Here is a 19,438-nt window from a genome sequence, read left to right on the forward strand (position 1 = left end):
CTAAAGTTATGTTGGGAAGGAGAAGCATATACACAGAAAAGTAAACAAATAAAAAGAAATTTTTTTCCTTGCTGAAAAATGGTGCATAAATCTGGCCACATTATAATAGAATCCGATTGTAATGTCTTTTTTCTATTTTTAGAGCAATTTCAAGCTTTGTTTGATGTTATCACAAGGACATGCCATCTTGTACTGTAATTTTTTAACTGCGAAAATTGAGTTTTGTTAAAGTTTTTGAAAATAAACTAGAAGGCATCTTTTCTGACCTACTCGAGTGTGAAAGATGATGGCCGCTCACTTACCATTACTTTAAGGTGAGTGTGTGTTGTTCGTCCTTCACTTGTTGGTTGTCATTACGTTGTCAAGGTGTGTTGAACGTCCTTCACTTGTTGGTTGTCATTACTTTGTCAGGGTGTGTGTGCTGCTCGTCCTTCACTTGTTCGTCGTCATTACTTTGTCAAGGTGAGTGTGTTGCTCGTCCTTCACTTGTTAGTTGTCATTACTTTGTCAAGGTGTTGCTCGTCCTTCACTTGTTGGTTGTCATTACTTTGTCAAGGTGTTGCTCGTCCTTCACTTGTTGGTTGTCATTACGTTGTCAAGGTGTGTTGCTCGTCCTTCACTTGTTCGTTGTCATTACTTTGTCAAGGTGAGTGTTGCTCGTCCTTCACTTGTTGGATGTCATTACTTTGTCAAGGTGAGTGTTACCCGTCCTACACTTATTCGTAGTAAGTTTTTCTATTTTCCTCAGAAGTTATTCTAGTTTTCCAATTGAGTTTTCAGTAATTTGTGAAGATAGTCATGATTTTATGCTTACAATCCTCTTCAAGGGGGCCTCCTTGGCGTGGTGAAGAGGCTCTTGGTCTGAGGAATTAGACCTGTTGGTCTCCTTCCTCAGACCGAACCTAATTACCCCCCAATCCCCCATTCTTTATCCCATCCTCCCCACCCTCCCTTTTTCTTTTCCTCCTCCCCACCCCTACCTATTGCCCTTCCTCTTTTTGGCCTTTGGGTATTTTCCCACAGGCACGCTAGTTCCTGGGTAGGGGAAAGGGTACTGGGGTCCATCCCATTCCATTGAGGTTCTTGGCGGTGGTGTAGTTTGCCGTGGAATCTGGATTGCCTGGGGATGTCCCAATCCCTCTCCGGTCTCCCAGGGAGTGGCTTTGGGTATCTTTCGGGCGACGGGTATATATCTGGAGGCTGCCTTTTGGATTCTGGGGGTGGTGGCCGAAGGAGGTATGCTTTGCGGCAGATATCCGGCCGCCCTCTTTTGTCCACCGAGGTAACTTGGCAGATGTGAGGTTGCTATCCCGGATTGCTGGTTTATTGACATGATGGGTAGGGTATGGCACAGGTTCCATGCTGCATCTGCACTACTTGCAGTGCTGAGGTCCTCTTGGGCGTGGAGGGAGATTCCTGGCCCTCTCATTCCTCCCAGGAACTAGCCCTCCCCAGTCCTCCCTTTTTTTTATTCTTTTTTTTTTCTTTTCTTTCTTTTTTTTCTTAAAAACAAAAAGAAAGAAATAACGTAACCATGGAAGCCCTAGTCCATGAACCTGCTACCCCTGGGCCCCTTCTTGATACCACACCCCGTTCTGACCCCGCCTCATCTTTGGACCACTCTTCGGACACTCCTAATGCCTCTGTACCTCTTGCCGGTGCTGTTTCCTCACCCACTTCAGGTACTGAGGTCTTGACCGACTCCTTCGATTTATCTGACCTCCACTCTCCTTTGAGTATGCTTCTGGCCTCTCCCTCTACGGTGCGGCAATTTTTGAATCACCGGCCCGTTCCACATCGGACCAACTCTGGTCCCACGCCTAAATGCCAATGACAATTACCTGCTGATGATACTTCTCCACCATCTCGTTCTTCTCAGAAAAGATCAACATGTCCTGCACTCCCTTTCCCTACTCGGTTTCAGAATGCACAATGGGCTAAATTCTTCACTTTACGACCGACTTCCTCTATTGCCTATCTTTCCGACCATAGTATTGGCAAGGCACTCCTACACCTTGTTGATAAAGATATTTCTTTTCATGCTCTTATGAGCGGTATGTGCATCCTCACTGTACAGAATGATACCCAAGCTTATGATCTTTCTCTTCTTTCCCATATCAATACTGTTCCTGTCACTATTGAAAAAATCATTCACTCAATTCTTGTAGTGGTATTATCATTCTGCCCCATACCATAGTTCAACAAAATTTCCAGACATGTGGCAATGACATTCTTGAACAGCTGGAACTCCAATATCTCCCAATCCTCAAGGTAGACACTTATGTTCTTCCTGCCTGTGGACGGAGACAATACCCTAGCAATGTGGCTCGTTTAATTAACTCCCATCCTCAGTCTATGTAGCAGGACATTGGTTACATGTTCGAAAGGTGATCCCTACACCGCAACAGTGTAGAAATTGCTGGCGATTTGGCCATCCAGCAAAATATTGCAGATCTATAGCCAAATGCCCAGTCTGTGGTGCCGATGACCATTCTAATACGTCTTGCAATCGACCTCCCTCTTGCCTTAATTGTCATGAGGCTCACCCTTCGTACTCTCGCCATTGCCGAGTCTACTTAAATGAGCGGGAAATCCGTTACCTCAAAGAGGCAGAAGGTCTCCCTTATGCCATGGCAGCTTCTCATTTCCGTCTCCAAGGGAGACTACCTCGTGTTTCTTATTCCCATGTTTCAAAACGTCCCCCCACTTCTGGGGTCCCATCTTCTGCAGCCTCCTCAATGGTTACCTCTCCCATAGTCACTCCTGTATCTAATTCTTTTGCTGTCCTGTCCCTACTTCAATGCCTCAGTCTGTTCTTGCTTCTTCGTGTTCTCCTTCACAAGCCTCTGTATCGACGAGATCTCGTACAACACCTCCTAATCGTCCCTCTACTTCTCAGAAGTCAAAAAAAGCTCCTTCAACCCCTCCTTCTCTTCTTCCACCTCATTTTACCTTCCCTGTCTCTGTACCTGGTTCTTCCTCTCTCACTGGCTCTGTTACAAGTGTAGAGGTTCACCCTCCTCGTACTGTACCTTCCTCACCTGTTCCCTCAAAAGTTTCTTCCTCTTCTGCCACTTCCCAGGTTTCTGTCTCTTATGTCCCCTCCCGTGCTCCTTCTCCAGTTCCCTCCACCCTTTTGCCCCCCCCTACCTTGGTACAGTCCATTACAGTTCCAATCTTTACTAGTAACATCCTCCCCCTACCATCTCTAATATTGTCTCCCATATGACGTCTTTGAATTCCGAAACACTTGAAGCAATCTCTGAATATATTGCAGAGACCAAACCATCAATGGACACTGATCCACCCTCTGTTCCTTCTCTCTCCTCTCCTCCATCTGTGCAACTCCTTTCTTCACACCGTTCCTTCGCTGCTTGAACGTTTTCTGCTGCCACTGCATGTGGACTTTTCTAACCCTTCTAGTCTGTAGGAACCTTTACCTGCGGATTTCAGGTATCTTTATCGTTGCCAATCATGGCCTATTTACAGTGGAATATACGCAGCCTCAGGGGTAATCAGGGGGAGCTTCAGATGTTACTCTCCCAGTTTTCCCCTGTTGGTGTTTGCTTACAGGGACCAAAATTACACTCTGCTGTTATCTATCCCATCTCAGGCTATAATTTATTGTATTCTTCAGATCCTTTTCCTGATGGGACCTTTAATGAAAGTGCCCTTCTTCTACACACTGATATTCCGTACCGTCAGCTATTTGTTTGTACTTCGCCGCATTACACAGCAGCCCGTATCCACTTGCATAGGTGGTATACGCTCTGTTCTTTATATCTCTCTCCTTCTCGGGCATTATCTATCCCGGATATTGCCTTTCTTGTTTCGTCATTACCGCCACCGCTTCTGTTACTTGGCGATTTTAATGCCCATCATTTCCTCTTGGGGGGGGGGTCTCACTGTGATTCCTGTGGCATTCAGTTAGAGGCTTTTCTTGCTACCCACCCCCTCCATGTTTTAAATACAGGTACTCGCACACATTTTGATCCTCGAACTCACACTCTCTCTTGCATCGATCTCTCAGTCTGCTCTTCCTCCGCTGCATTAGACTTAACCTGGTCTGTTCTCCCGGATTTACATGACAGCGATCATTTCCCATATTCAGCGATCATATTCACCACCTCTTCGTATCCCACGCTGGCAATTTCATCAGGCAAATTGGAACCTTTACTCACACCTGTTTTTAGTGAGGTTCCCTCTTCGTCCTCCATTGATTAGCTTTTACACCTCTTCACGTCCTCTGTTTTAACTGCAGCTTCTCATTCTATACCCCAAACTTCAGGCATGCATTCTCAGAAATGTGTGCCTTGGTGGTCTCCTGCTTGTGCTCGTGCAATATGTTTGAAACGCACTGCGTGTGGCAGGTACTGGTACAATAGAACCACGGAGAGACTTCTTGATTTTAAGCAGAAGCGCGCGATCGCTCGCCGTGTCATCCGTGATGCTAAACGCACTTGCTGGCGAGATTGTCTCCATCATCACCTCTGCTTCCTCTATGAGTGCAGTCTGGAAAAAAGTACGAAAACTGAGTGGTAAATATTCTCCTGACCCATCTCCTATTCTGCGAGTTGCCGGTGTTGATATAGCAAACCCACTAGATGTTGCCAATGAAATTGGCAATCATCTGGTCCGTATTTCTCAGGGGCTCCATCTATGCCCCTCGTTTCTTTCCTCAAAGTCTGCCAGAGAGTTAGCACCCTTGGACTTTTCTTCTCTCAGAGAAGAACAGTATAATGTGCTTTTCGCACTTCAAGAACTGGAGGCAACACACTCAGCTTGTCGATCATCGGCAGCTGGGCCCGACGGCATTCATATTCGCATGCTACAACATTTACATCAGTCAGCCCTTGCAGTCCTATTACGCCTTTTCAATCTTATTTGGTCACAAGGAGTTCTTCCATAGCCCTGGAAATCTGCCATTGTTCTCCCTTTCTGCAAACCGGGTACTGCGGGACATGAAGCCTCCCACTATCGTCCCATTGCTCTTACCAGTGCAGTTTGCAAAGTGATGGAATGCCTGGTAAATAGACGTTTAGTGTGGTATTTTGAGACTCACAACAGTCTCTCCACTCATCAATATGGCTTTCGTAAGGGCCGTTCTATCATAGACCCTTTACTATGCTTGGATACGTATGTTCGTAATGCCTTTGCGAATAACCACTCAGTTATTGCCATATTTTTTGACCTTGACAAGGCATATGACACAACTTGGAGGTATAATATTTTGGCTCAAGCCCACTCCTTAGGTCTCCAAGGCAATCTACCATCCTTCCTTAAGAACTTTTTAACTGACAGGCATTTCCGTGTTTGGGTTAATAATGTGCTCTCCCCGGACTTTATCCAAGCTGAAGGTGTCCCCCAGGGATGTTTTCTGAGCACACTTTATCTCCTTGCTATAAATGATTTGGCTTCTAGTCTTCCATCAAATATTTGGTCATCACTCTATGTTGATGACTTCGCTATTGCATGTGCAGGTGCTGACTGTCACCTCATTACAGTTTCTCTCCAGCATGCGGTCGACCGTGTTTCCAATTGGGCACCTCACATGGTTTAAATTTTCCAGTACCAAAGCTTACAAAATTACTTTCACTAGACGCTCTGTCATCTCCGATCATCCTTTGTACCTATATGGCTCCCGTATCCCTGAACGTGATAGTCAGGTTTCTGGGCCTCCTGTTTGACCGTAGGTTATCCTGGAAACCTCGCATTACCTCTCTGAAGGCAAGTTGTCACAGCCGGTTGAACCTTCTTAAAACCTTTGCTCATCTTTCATGGGGAGCTGATCGTAGAACTCTCCTTACATTCCACCCTCATTTTATCGAAACTTGATTATGGTGACCAGATCTATTCAGCGGCCTCTCCTGCTACTCTCTCTAGCCTTAACCCCATTCATCACCAAGGATTACGTTTATGCCTTGGTGCTCTTCGCTCTTCCCCTGTTGAGAGCCTCTATGCGGAAGTGAACGTTCCGTCTTTATCCAATCGCCGTGATGCCCATTGCCTTCACTTCTATGTATGCTCTCATGATCTCCGCAATCCTTCCATTTATAGAATGGTCACTGATATTAGTAGACATTATTTGTTCACCGCCCCTGTTTACTCCGTCCCTTCTCTCCGCCTACATTTGCTCTTGTCTTCTCTTCAATTACCACCTTTCTATGTTCATGTAGCATCTCACTTTTCCCTACCCCCCTGGGAAGTTCCAGCTGTTCGAGTCTGTTCTCTCTCTCCCTTGATCGAAACCCCAACTGTCTACGGTTGCTTCCCGCTCTCTTTTTCTTGACCACTTCCACTCTCATTCTCATGCCATTGCAGTGTACACAGATGGCTCTAAATCTTCTGACGGCATCGGATTCACTGCAGTGTTTCCGGACAGCATTGTACGAGGGCATTTACTATCTTCGGCTAGTATTTTTACTGCTGAATTGTATGCCATTCTTGCAGCACTTATCCATATTGCATCTCTGCCTGTGTCATCATTTTTGGTTGTCTCAGACTCCTTTAGTGCTTTACAGGCTATACAGAAATTTGATACACCTCACCCCTTAGTCCTCCGTATCCAACTTTGGCTATGCTGCATCTTTACCAGGCATGAAGATAGTTTTTTGTTGGGTCCCTGGTCATGTTGACGTACAGGGCAATGAACAGGCAGACACTGCTACGCGGTCAGCAGTACATGACCTACCAGTTTCACATAGAGGTATTCCATTTACAGACTATTTTGCTGCAATAGCTACCCACCTTCACACCCGTTGGCAACAACGTTGGTCTACTATGCTCGGTAACAAACTTCAATCTATTAAACCTGGTATAGGTTACTGGCCGTCTTCTTGTCACCAGTGTCGAGGTTGGGAGACTACTCTCTCCCATCTTCACATTGGCCATACTCGTCTTACTCATGGATATCTCATGGAGAGGCGCCCTACTCCTCTCTGTGAGAATTGTCAGGTTCCATTATCAGTCAGTCACATTCTGTTAGACTGCCCACTTTATCGACGAGCACGCAGAATTTACCTCCTTCGTCGTCTTCGCTCCGTTGCTCTCTCTTTACCTTCCCTTCTCGCTGATGGACCCACCTTTCATCCAGACTCTCTCATTGACTTTTTGACAACAACTGACTTACTTCACAAACTCTGATACCTTCAGCCCTTTCTACCTCAATCTCTTGCTACCCTCTATCCCTGCACTATCCCCTGCCCTGCTGTTTTCTGTAACCTACTGATCATCCCTCCCCCCTTCTGCCGCCCAATACCCTCGCTTCCTTCCCTACCCTGCAGCGCTGTATAGCCCTTGTGGCTTAGCGCTTCTTTTTGATTATAATAATTTTGCTTACAATCTTGAGCAATGATAGTTTTCCAAAGTGACAACAAGGATTTGCAATAACATTTGGCTGACTAGTTGTAGTTGAACAAGATACTCTTGGGTACCTACTCTTATCTCCTCCAAGTAACTCTTGGATACCTACTCTTATCTCCTCCAAGTAACTCTCTGATACCTACTCTTACCTCCTCCTCCAAGTAATTCTTGGATATCTACTCTTATCTCCTCCAAGTAACTCTTGGGTACCTACTCTTATCTCCGCCAAGTAACTCTTGGATACCCACACTTATCTCCTCCAAGTAACTCTTGGATACCTACTCTTATCTCCTCAAAGGAAAAGTATCCTTATGGCTCTTATTAGGTTACCAGTCTTCAGTGTTACTAGTCAGTTTATTTTGCACAATAGAGCTCAATATCCAATCTGATCCTTCCAAATTATTTGTTACCTGTAAATGCGTTGACAAATTGTGAAAAATGCAGAATAATTTATGTCGTGTGATTACCAAAATTAAATTAGTGTCAATAGAAAGTAGAGGTAAACTCTACATGTAACTGACTTGTCTCTTATATTCTCCAAATATTTTCCATCGTAATTGCAATTATGCATCTCACCCTAAATAAGTTGCACATGATTCACCAAGACAGACAATAAACATTGTCTTGTAGTGTTAATAAAATTTTATGACTAATTATGTGGTAAATTATATAGTAAATTACATAAACTGGACAAAAATATTATCAAGTTCTAAATAGCAGGATTAAATCCGTTGGGTTCCATCTTTTGTGTGGAAGTCTACAGCTTGAGGAATTCCGGGACCTCAGCTTGAGGAATTCCGGGACCTCAGCTTGAGGAATTCCAGGACCTCAGCTTGACGAGGAATTCCAGGACCTCAGCTTGACGAGGAATTCCTCGACCTCAGCTTGACCAGGAATTCCAGGACCTCAGCTTGATGAGCAACTCCTCGACCTCAGCTTGACGAGGACTCCAGGACCTCAGCTTGACGAGGAACTCAGGGACCTTGTGGAGTATAACATGATGTAAAAATGAACATTGTTGAAGAACAGGAGAGCTGAAACTGAAGAACGCCGGGATGAAGCGTGAGTACGTTCCATTGATAAGGAAATTACCTTTATGAATATCCATGTTGATCATTTGGGTGTCTGTGAACGTTAAAAGTAATCAGCTAGAATGTTGTCAAGATAATAAGTTTTGTGATTAAAACAAAGGAAGTCGTGCTGTCAACATTATTAAAAGTATTGCAATAATCATAATGATACTACTATTAATACTACTAATAATAACGAAATTAAATTTAATAATTTTATTAAAATTGTTAATTAGCATATTTTTTTTTATTTAAAATACAGTATACATTATACATGGAAGCAAACATATGTCACTAAACAATCGACATGGAACAACAAAATTAAAGTACAACATACGTATACACAATCCAAAAAGAAAAAGGTACACTTCACACAAGTGTACCAACAACATATCCAGATAATCTACTTCAGCACACTTATACATCTTATGCCCTCTTCAAGCGGGGCTCCTTGGCGTGGTGAAGAGGCTCTTGGTCTGAGGAATTAGACCTGTCGGTCTCCTTCCTCAGACCGAATCTAATTACCCCCAATCCCCCCTTCCTTCTCCCATCCTCCCCATCCTCCCTTTTTCCTTTCCTCCTCCTTCTCCCCACCCCTCCCTTTTGCCCTTCCTTTTTGGCCTTTGGGATTTTTTCCCACAGGCACACTAGTTCCTAGGTAGGAGAAAGGGTACTGGGGTCAATCCCATTCCATTGAGGTTCTTGGCGGTGGCGTAGTTTGCCGTGGAATCTGGATTGCCTGGGGATGTCCCGATCCTTCTCTGGTATCCCGGAGGGTGGCAACCCATATGCAACCCCATTCACCACCATCTGACTCATCCCACCTATATCTAAACTTAACACCCTTAACACCTGTAACCCTTCCCCACCCACTAACCTAACTACCCTACCTAACCATACCCTCACAGCTTCTAAACAATTACAAAAATACACCACATGAAAAATAGTCTCCAAACATCCACATGCTTTGCACTCCCCACCCTCCCTTAGTCTCCTATTAAATAACACAACACCAGATGGCAAGATTCCATGTAGAAACCTAAACATTACCTCCCTTACACCTGGTTTAACATGCAATTGCCGTAAACATTTCCAGATATTACCCCACGCATACATGGGGTATGCCCCCTCAACTGTAGCCACCACAGACCCACCCCCCACCCTCTCCAGAATCCTCAATTTGAGGCGCTTCGGATCCCTCACCATCATTAAAACCCGCAACATGGCCTCACCATGAATTATGAATAATTATGAATAATTCGTTTTCCCGTCTTGGCTACCCTTCCCATTGCATAGACTCTGCCCTCTCATGTGCTAAACGTAATTTATTCTCTCCCAAACTCTCTACTCCTGGGAACTCTTCTGTCCTCTGCCTTCCCTACATTTCCGGTCTTTCTAATCTCAACAATTCTCTCCGTCCCTTAGACATCAAGCTTACCTTCCGCCAGACTAACACTCTTTGCACTAATCTCGTTCATACCTCTCCTCCCTCTACAGATGTTCCTGGTGTCTACTCTATTTCTTGCTCCTCCTGTCCTCTTCAATACTTCGGAGAAACTGGTCGATCTCTTTCTGACAGACTTAGGGAGCACAAAAAGTGTTAGGCTTGCCAACACTAACAATGTTCTTTTCCATCACGTCAGAGATCATAGCCATCCTATTGACTGGTCTTCTGCTAAAACTGTCTTCCCTACTTCCAACTCGAACAGTCGCTGTCTAGTTGAATCCTCTCTAATACACAACTTTCCTTGTATGAATCTTAGCCCTGGCTTCGTCTCTGTAGATGCCTTCCTCTCCCACTACATTGTAAAATGCTCCAAACTTCAGAACACCCGTGACTTAACCTGACTCCTCATTTTTTCTTTTTCTTTTTCTTCTTCTCCCTCTTCCCCTTTCCTCTTTTCTTTTTCTCCTCTGGGTTGTCTTCCTCTCTTCTGTCTCGTGTTTATGTTCCTTCTTTATTTATTTCACCACTTCCCCTTTCACCCACCTCTGTGCACTTGCTCTCCCTCTGTGGGCACCTAGCTCCCTTGCAGTGTTCCTCTTCCTTTGTATTTGACTGACTCGTCCTCCTTATTCCCCACTACTACCACTACTACTACCTCTACTACTCTACTACTACTACTACCACTACTACTACTACCACCACCACCTCTTCCTGCCTATATATAGCCGTCCTGCTCCACTTCTGGTTAGTGTGACTTTGTAAATGGTCTAGGTCGGACCGAAACGTCGTCGTAAGCTTCTCTCTTTTATGTGCGGGTTATTTACGGAATAAAGTTCTATTATTGCCGATATTCCAGAGAGAATAAATGTCGTTACTTTGCAGTTTGCATCCAGCTGGCCAGTCTAATACACATTTAGGAATGAAATGACATTATATATACTGTTATTACAATAATGTAGTAGTCTGCATATCAGTAAACCTTTTATGTTGCATGAATAAAAAATCACAATGAAAAGTAAGGGTAATAAGAGAGGCCTTGAGACGTGTCTGAGGTTCAGAAGAAATGTTAAGTGCCAAGAATGTCTACATTGTTTGTTCTGGACCCTATTTTTAAATTGTCAGTTTTTTTTATTTTGTATGAAATTGGGCAAATTGCCGATTTCTGATTACTTTGTTGGGTACCTGAAATAGGTGAATGGACGGTTTAGTGTACTCAGTTGATGGAATGGAAGGCATACTAGATAAAAAGCTGTGAGCTTGGTTGACTGCAACAATGGAATTGGTCATAAATAGGGTGCAAATTGAGCGAAATCGCCGATGCGTCAATATCGCCGAGACCATTAAATTTGCGTGAGCGTAATTCCTTAAGAGTTCCATAAAATTTTGTACTTTTGTTGTCATTACCTTTGGAAAAACATTATCGTTTCATAAAAAAAAAAAATCTGAAAATTTTTTTACCTTGAGAGCGAGTTAAGATCAGGGGTCAAGACCCCCTGAGAGCAAGTTCGAGATCAGGGTTCATAAGCCCCTGAGAGCAAGTTTGAGATCAGAAGTCACGACCCCCTGAGAACAAGTTTAAGATCAAGGGTCATGACCCCCTGAGAGCAAGTTAAAGATCATGGGTCACGACCCCCTGAGAGAAAGTCTAAGATCAGGGGTCACGACCCCCTGAGAGCAAGTTTGAGATCAGGGGTCACGGCCCCCTGAGAGCAAGTTTGAGATCAGGGGTCATGACCCCCTGAGAGCTAGTTAAAGATCATGGGTCACGACCCCCTGAGAGCAGGTTAAAGATCAGGGATCACGACCCCCTGAGGGCAAGTTTGAGATCAGGGTTCACAAGCCCCTGAAAGCAAGTTTGAGATCAGAGGTCACGACCCCCTTAGAGCAAGTTTGAGACCAGGGATCACGACCCTCTGAGAGCAAGTTTGAGATCAGGGGTCATAAGCCCCTGAAAGCAAGTTTGAGATCAGGGGTCACGACTCCCTGAGATCAAGTTTGAGATCAGGGGTCACGACTCCCTGAGAGCAAGTTTGAGATCAGGGGTCACGACTCCCTGAGAGCAAGTTTGAGATCAAGGGTCACGACCCCCTGAGAGCAAGTTTGAGATCAGGGGTCACGACCCCCTTAGAGCAAGTTTGAGATCAGGGATCACGACCCCCTGAGAGCAAGTTTGAGATCAGGGATCACGACCCCCTTATCCCAAGCTAAGTTAGTGTTGGTCCAAAAATAAAAATCTTTATCTTTGTTACTGAAAAGCAATTAGCCATCTATCTGTAAAAAAAATGCGAGTTCTGGAAGTTCTGCTGCTAGCACACTCAGCTAACACACTAAGGTTTGGGGACCGATCCCCCGGTACAGCTGGAAAACGTTAATTAAGACTCGTTTCCATAAGACACCTGCTGTCCATCGGTAACATGGGTCCCTGTGAGTTAGTCGCCTGTTTGGGTGGCATCCTGGAACACTGACCTAATTTGCCCGCAATGCTCTACATAACATGTGGCTTCCTATACAGAAGTATGTCACTGATGTCAGCTGCTGTATACCTGGTACATGTACTTGTATTAAGTAAAGATATTGATAATATAATAATAATGATAAGACATCATATCAAATAACATGAGATTTGATGTAGATGAAACACATGAACACTTACGTCATCTCTCGCCACGATATGGGTTACCCTATGGACAACATATGGGAATCTTTATTGAGGAAACGTTTTGCCACACAGTGGCTTCATCAGTCCAATACAAAGGAGAAAGGTGTAAGGAGAGGAGGTGCTTGAGGTAATCAGTCCCTCAGCCTGGAGTCGATGTGTTCAGTCCATCAGTTTTGTCCATCACAGACTCCAGGCTGAGGGACTGATTACTTCAAACTCATCCTCTCTTTACACCTTTCTGTTTTGTATTGGACTGATGAAGCCACTGTGTGGCGAAATGTTTCCTCAATAAAGGTTCCCATATGTTGTATAAGTGTCTCAATGTTCAACTTGTCGGTTTTTTAAACCATTTATCACATAGGGTAACCCCCAAAATGAAATAGTCATCCTTACATCAGCGATTTTTCTTCACGGAACAATGACCCTAAGAAGAAAAAACTTTCTCCATCATTCACACAATAGCTGCCTTGTAGCACATTTCAAAAGGCCCTCAGTTATGCAATGTTTCCAAAGTGAAGACGTAGCTCTACCCAGCTTTAAGAAGTCTCTCAGTACAAGTATTTTCTAAGGTGTCTTTTGCATTGTGGACTGGCACCTTTACATGGCCTCATATGTGTCACCTTTCTCATTGATCAAGAGCACCGTAAGGTGAATGCCCCCGTAGCTCGTCCGTAACCAGGCATCGTGGTGGATCATGGCCTGATCAACCAGATTGTTAATCCTGGCTGCACATAAACCGAAGTACGAACCGCAGCCCAGCTGGTCAGATACTGACTTTAGGGGCCTGTCCAGCTCCTCCTTGAAGAGAGCCAGAGTTCTATTGGTGATTCCTCCTGTGTATGCTGGGAGGCAATTGAACAGTCTTAGGCCCCTGACACTTACTGTGTTCTCTCTTACGGTACTCGTGGCGCCTCTGCTTCTCATTTGGGGGATGTTTTTCATCCTGCCAAGTCTTTTGTTTAGTAATGAGTGATTTTAGTGTGCAGATTTGCGACTAGTCTCTCTATGATTTTCCAAGTCATGCATCTTTCTCACCTACATTCCAGAAAGTACAAAGCAAGGGACTTCAACCGTCGTACTTGTACGTGCTGTGAAAGTTCTCTGTATATTCTCAAGGTCTGCAATTTCACCTGCTTTGAAAGGGGTCATTAGTATACAGCAATAGTCCAGCCTAGAGAGAACAAGCAATTTGAAGAGAATCATCATGGGCTTGGCATCTCTAGTTTTGAAGATTCTCATTTTCCATCCTCTCATTTTCCTGGCAGATGCGGTAGATACATTGTTGTGATCTTTGAAAGCGAAATTCTGGCATTATCACTCTCGGATCTTTCACATTAGTTTTTTGCTATTTTGTGTGGTTGAAATTTGTTTTATACTCAGATGCATTTTTAAAGTTTTCGAGTTTTCCACACCAGAGTAATTGAAATGGGTCTTCATTGAACTTCATATTGTTTTCTGCAACCCATTTAAAAATTTGGTTGATGTCCTCCTGGAGATTTGCAGTGTCTTCGACGGATGTCACTTATGTAAATTTGTGTAATTCGAAAAGGATCACATGGTGCTGTGGCTTACATCTGTCAGATATGAGGATGAGGAACAGATGGGAGGTACTGTGCCTTGTGGAACAGACCTTTTCACTGTAGCCGCCTCTGGCTTTACTCTGTTTACTTTGCTCTTTGTGTTCTATTTGTTAGGAAGCTTTAGATCCATCTACCCACTTTTCCTGTTCTTTCCTTATCACACATTTTGTAGCCTATTATGCCATGATCGCACTTGTCGAAGGATTTCGCACAGTTTTTGTATACTACATCTGTAGTATCCAAGACCATGTCATATCATATTGGTCCAGTAGTTAGGATAGGCAGGAGTGACCTGCTCTAAACCCATGCTGCCCAAGCTTGTGAAACTGATGGATATCTAATTGGGTGGCTATCTTGTTTCTTAGGACCCTTTTAAAGAGTTTTTGATGTGGGACGTTACTGCAATCAGTCTGTATTTCTTTGCAATTGCTTTTCTGCCACATTTCTGAAGTGTGGCTATGTCTGTTGTTTTTAGTGACTGTGGGTTAACCCCAGTGTCTATGCTCCCTTTCCATAGAGTATTTTAAGGCACGTGAAAAGAGTTTCTTGCAGTTTTTGATGAACACGGGGTTCCATGAGTCTGGGCCTGAGGCAGAGTGCATATCCATGTCATTTATTTCTTTTTCAGTCTTGTGGTGTTAGGATAATATAAGAAATTTTTGAACTGAACAAATTCTGAGACGCAGTCATAAAAGTTAATTTAGAGTGTCGACTCTTAGTGTAACGGCTCACTAAACGCTGAGTCATATCTCGTTTCTTTGCTGTCATCTGTGCAAGTTCCATCCTGTTTAAGCAAGGGTCCAATAGAGAATGTTGTTCTTTGCCATAGACTTGGCCTAGGGAACCAAAAAGTATTTTTGAGTTATTTCAATTTCATTTATGACTAAGTTCTTCCTGTGTATTTTGTCTCATGTATGATTCCTTAAGCATAAATTCGATATTTGCTATATCTCTGACCAGTACCTCCTCTTGTATTTCTGATAGAATGACCCCTCATTCAGCAGCCATGATTCATCACTTTCGCATGTATAGGAAGCGTCTCTAGCATACATCTCTTCCTTTTCTTAGGGAAATGTGCCTTGAGCAGACTTCAAGTGCCACAGAGTTAATTCTTTCTAGGCAAAGGTTCGGGACCGTTTTCAGGATATCTTCCCAGCTTGTTTCATTTAGAATATGACTGATTTGATCCCACTATTTTTGTTATTGAAGTTGAATTTGGTGAAGGCATCCTCGTAACTGATCTTTTTATGCTTGTCAGGAGCTCTGTGCATACATGTCTGTACTTCTGTTACATTGTGATCCGTCTCTGATATTGTTATATTTCGAACCAGGTCATCATTATTAGTAAAGATGAGGTAGGGAGTATATTCTTGTCTTGTTGGCTCCACTATTTTCTGGTTTAAGGTGAATTTAATAGCTCGTGTCTGTGAGAATTTTCATCTGAACTGCCTCCTGGGGTTATCTCTGCATAACATTATTTGCTACATTTCTCCAATTTAAGTGTCTTAAATTGAAATCAGCCAGCAGGAAGATTTTTGGGCAGGACCTGGGAGATTTTCTAGACAGTGGTCAATTTTCAAAATCTATTCCTGGAGTGTTTAAAAGTTGCGTCCGGTGGCTTGTATACAACCAAAATGACAATGTTTACTGCTATAACTTCAACACCTTGTTGCTTGTTTTTTTTTCAGTTGCCTCTGAATACGCTTTAAATTGAAATCAATATTTTGTTGTGAAAGCGATCCTTTATGTAGGTCTCTATGAAAGCCACAAATATTGGATTTGACTCTGTGAGCAGTCCACTGATGAAAGGCATTTTGTTTGTTTACAACTTTAGACCCTGTATATTTGCAAAAAATAAATGTTGTTGTACTGATGGTACGAAGGGAGGTTTTGTTTGCTGGCACTAATACCTGTTGTTCTGGAGTAGAGGCCACTGACTGTGCAGCTGTTCCAGCAGTGATCCCAGGTGGTAGCGCATTTTCGTCATTTCTTACCAGTTTCTTTTTCTTCTTGGCACTAGAAAATCTCTATTTCCAGACTAGTTGTAACCACCCAGGTTTATTTCCCAAGGTCTGTTGTTCCTATTAAATATCACAGTGTGCTGTGACATTATTCTTTCATCGATCGGTGAATGACACATTTCTGTATGAAATAGATAACAAGGAAAAGAACTGCACTCTCCTTTGGTCATGTGGTCGTGTGTCATTTTTTCAATGGTCATAATTGCACTTTCTACCTGATTTCCCAGATATCCCATGCTTATGGATACCCAAGACATAGAATTTGCACATACAGTGGCCCGTGACCTGGTGGCAAAAGCTCTCACTTCACATAGTGAGGATGCAGGTTCGATTCCCAGGACAGGGTGGAAACATTGGGCGTGTTTCCTTACACTTGTACATGTTCACCAATCTGTTAAAATGGGTACCTGGGTGTTAGCCGACTATCGTGGGTCAGATCCTGGGACAAAATTGACCTAATTTTTCCGAAATGCTCTGCATAACAAGCGGCTTTCTATATAGTAGTATGTCATTGATGTCAGCTAGGCCTGTATACCTTGTACATGTACTTGTAAAAATAAAACTTTTATATTATTTTATTTCTATTTGCCAAGGTTTCATGTGACTGGGATCCTTACTGAAGCTTTTCCTGACTCACTGCTATAGTTAGTACCTGCACTAGCATCAGTATCACCACCAGTTATTTCTGGTGGTGTATCAACACGCAACCCCAAAGCAACATCTTTTTTTCCACTTCCTGAAGTATTTCTATTTTGCATTTTATGTCTTGGTCATTTCGTGCTGCCACAACACTAGCACCACTATCTCCACCTGATGCACTCTCTTGTATTTTTATAACTTTACATTTTCTTCCAAGACAGCACCAGAGGTGACAGCTCCAGCCTTCCCACTCCCTTTATTTTCCCAACTGTCATAAAAGTCTGTCAGGTTTTCCATAAAGGGTATTTTTTTGTTGGTGTCTTTGTCTTTTAGTATAAATGAGATTTACTCGCATCCCTTCATATCATTTGTGGTAGACTGATGTATATTTGCACAAGAGCCATGACATTCTTTTTTTTTCTGCAGAAACTGCTTGATACCCAGGCGACATCACACTTGGTAGATCCGCAGCTAACACAGGTTTTCATGGTGGTAATATTTTTAGTGTTGGACAGCTGGTGTAAAAATCTGCTAAAAAAAGTAGTTTGCGAAAAGTTTACTAGCAAAAGTATTTAACTTGCGTGTTGATGAACTGGTTAATTATTTCTGACGTCTTCCATGACACTCAAACAAGTCTTTCTGATGATTAACTTATTATGTCTAATATAAATTTGCGACAAATCATAAACATTAATAAGAGATAAGATAAGATTTCGTTCGGATTTTTAACCCCGGAGGGTTAGCCACCCAGGATAACCCAAGAAAGTCAATGCGTCATCGAGGACTGTCTAACTTATTTCCATTGGGGTCCTTAATCTTGTCCCCCAGGATGCGACCCACACCAGTCGACTAACACCCAGGTACCTATTTGCTGCTAGGTGAACAGGACAACAGGTGTAAGGAAACGTGTCGAAATGTTTCCACCCGCCGGGAATCGAACCCGGGCCCTCCGTGTGTGAAGCAGGAGCTTTAGCCACCAGGCCACCGGGCCACCTTAAATATTTCCTTCTTTTTTAATTTTAAGTTATACATAACATAGTTTTTAAGACATAATACTTTTATGTAAGAATTTTTGAATGTTGAGGAAGTTATATTTTTTTATACATTCTTAATCTCTTGGTCACTTCATATATAAACATTATGTAAATGGCACTGAAAAATTCTGTTACAGTTTACCGAAAGTTGATGTTTACACACACAGCTTCACGAAACATCTTACATGGAGGATAAAACGGTAAATGTTCTTCTGCCTTTTTCGGTCTGAGGCCCTCTTCTGTAGATTACAGTCAACAAAGACTCTTTTGATTCTAATGAATAAGAGATTTTAAGTCTGAGGTCAAAAAAATTCTTCATCTTTGTCATTTATAAACACAAACATTAAAAATCAGGAACGTGACGGTAAGCTGTCCAATATACAAAAACAGTTAGAAACAGAAATACAAATAGCTAGAGCTTCATTTAAGGTTATTAATATAATATTCAAGAGGTTGCTAGTAGAATTGCAGTAAATCAACCATTCAAATCATTATGAAGCTGTGTGTAGTCTGTGGTCAGTCAAACAAACGGGCTTCCACATGGATAAATTGTCATTTTTGTGGAAATTGGTGTCACGCTCCTTGTGCAGATATTCAAGAACTAGCTACAAGCAGTATTAAAACAGAGAAGTGTTTTTGGGTATGCCCAAATGAGGAAAATCTGTGGACTAAAATCACAAGGGTATTAAAAGAGGACAACATCAAAGCTGCTTTCATAGAAAACCTGGAAGCTTTCTACAACAGATGGGAACATAAAAAGTCTGGGCTGAATGGTACTGCCCTTGATACAGGCCATGTAGTCAGAAACTGTAAGACTGGAGGTGATGTCCTGGTAGTCAGTAAATGTGGGGCTGATAGTGCTGTCCTGGGAGACAGTAATGGTGAAGCTGGAGGTGCTGTCCTGGGAGACAGAAATGGTGAAGCTGGAGATACTGTCCTGGGAGACAGTAATGGTGAAGCTGGAGATTTTGTCCAGGTAGTCGGGAATTATACGCAGGAAGGAATACATATAAATGACCTCATAGGGGACAGGAGCCATAGTAGGGAAACAAGTGTAGTCAAAGATAAGATAAAACCAATATTGCAAACTAGAAATACCGCAGGAAATAGCAAACAAGAGGACTCCAATAACAATAGTGAGGATAAATTACCAAAAACAACTGGTGGGAGCTCCATTGTTGGTGCTAGGGAGGATAGAAGTAAGACAGGGAAACATGCACCAACAGGGAATACAGTCACAGAAACCCAAGGCAAGCGGAAACCAAGCCTGTGCACATACTATGCACTTGGTATCTGCTGGCATGGGAAATCTGGAAAAACAGATGGGACATGCAACTATGACCACCCTAGAAAATGCCATGCCCATATGACAACAGGAAAATGCAAACTCCCTTCCTGTAAGCTTTTTCACCCTGAAATGTGTACCTCTTCAGTACAGGAAAGACTGTGCTATAACTTAAATTGCCAGGCATACCATCTAAAGGGGACAAAAAGATACAAAACATCCAGGCCATGGGAAAACCTGGGTACATACAGCCACTCAAGAGGGAGAGGTTTTTTAGTGCCAGGAAGGAAAAAAAACTGGCAGGAAATGGCAGAAATCGTACACCAAATCCAGTCATTCCT

The 19,438-nt window shown here is 43.0% G+C and overlaps 1 long non-coding RNA gene across 1 annotated transcript; it reads left to right on the forward strand.

Moving 5' to 3' along the window:
* Positions 1 to 366: 366 nt before the first annotated feature.
* LOC138853039 (uncharacterized) lies at positions 367 to 614 on the forward strand. The gene is made up of 2 exons (XR_011392285.1): positions 367 to 468; positions 513 to 614. It is a non-coding gene; the product is annotated as an uncharacterized lncRNA (long non-coding RNA).
* The last annotated feature ends 18,824 nt before the right edge of the window (positions 615 to 19,438 follow it).

This window comes from Cherax quadricarinatus, chromosome 21, assembly GCF_038502225.1.
Source record: "Cherax quadricarinatus isolate ZL_2023a chromosome 21, ASM3850222v1, whole genome shotgun sequence".
Classification (NCBI taxonomy): Eukaryota; Metazoa; Arthropoda; class Malacostraca; order Decapoda; family Parastacidae; genus Cherax; species Cherax quadricarinatus.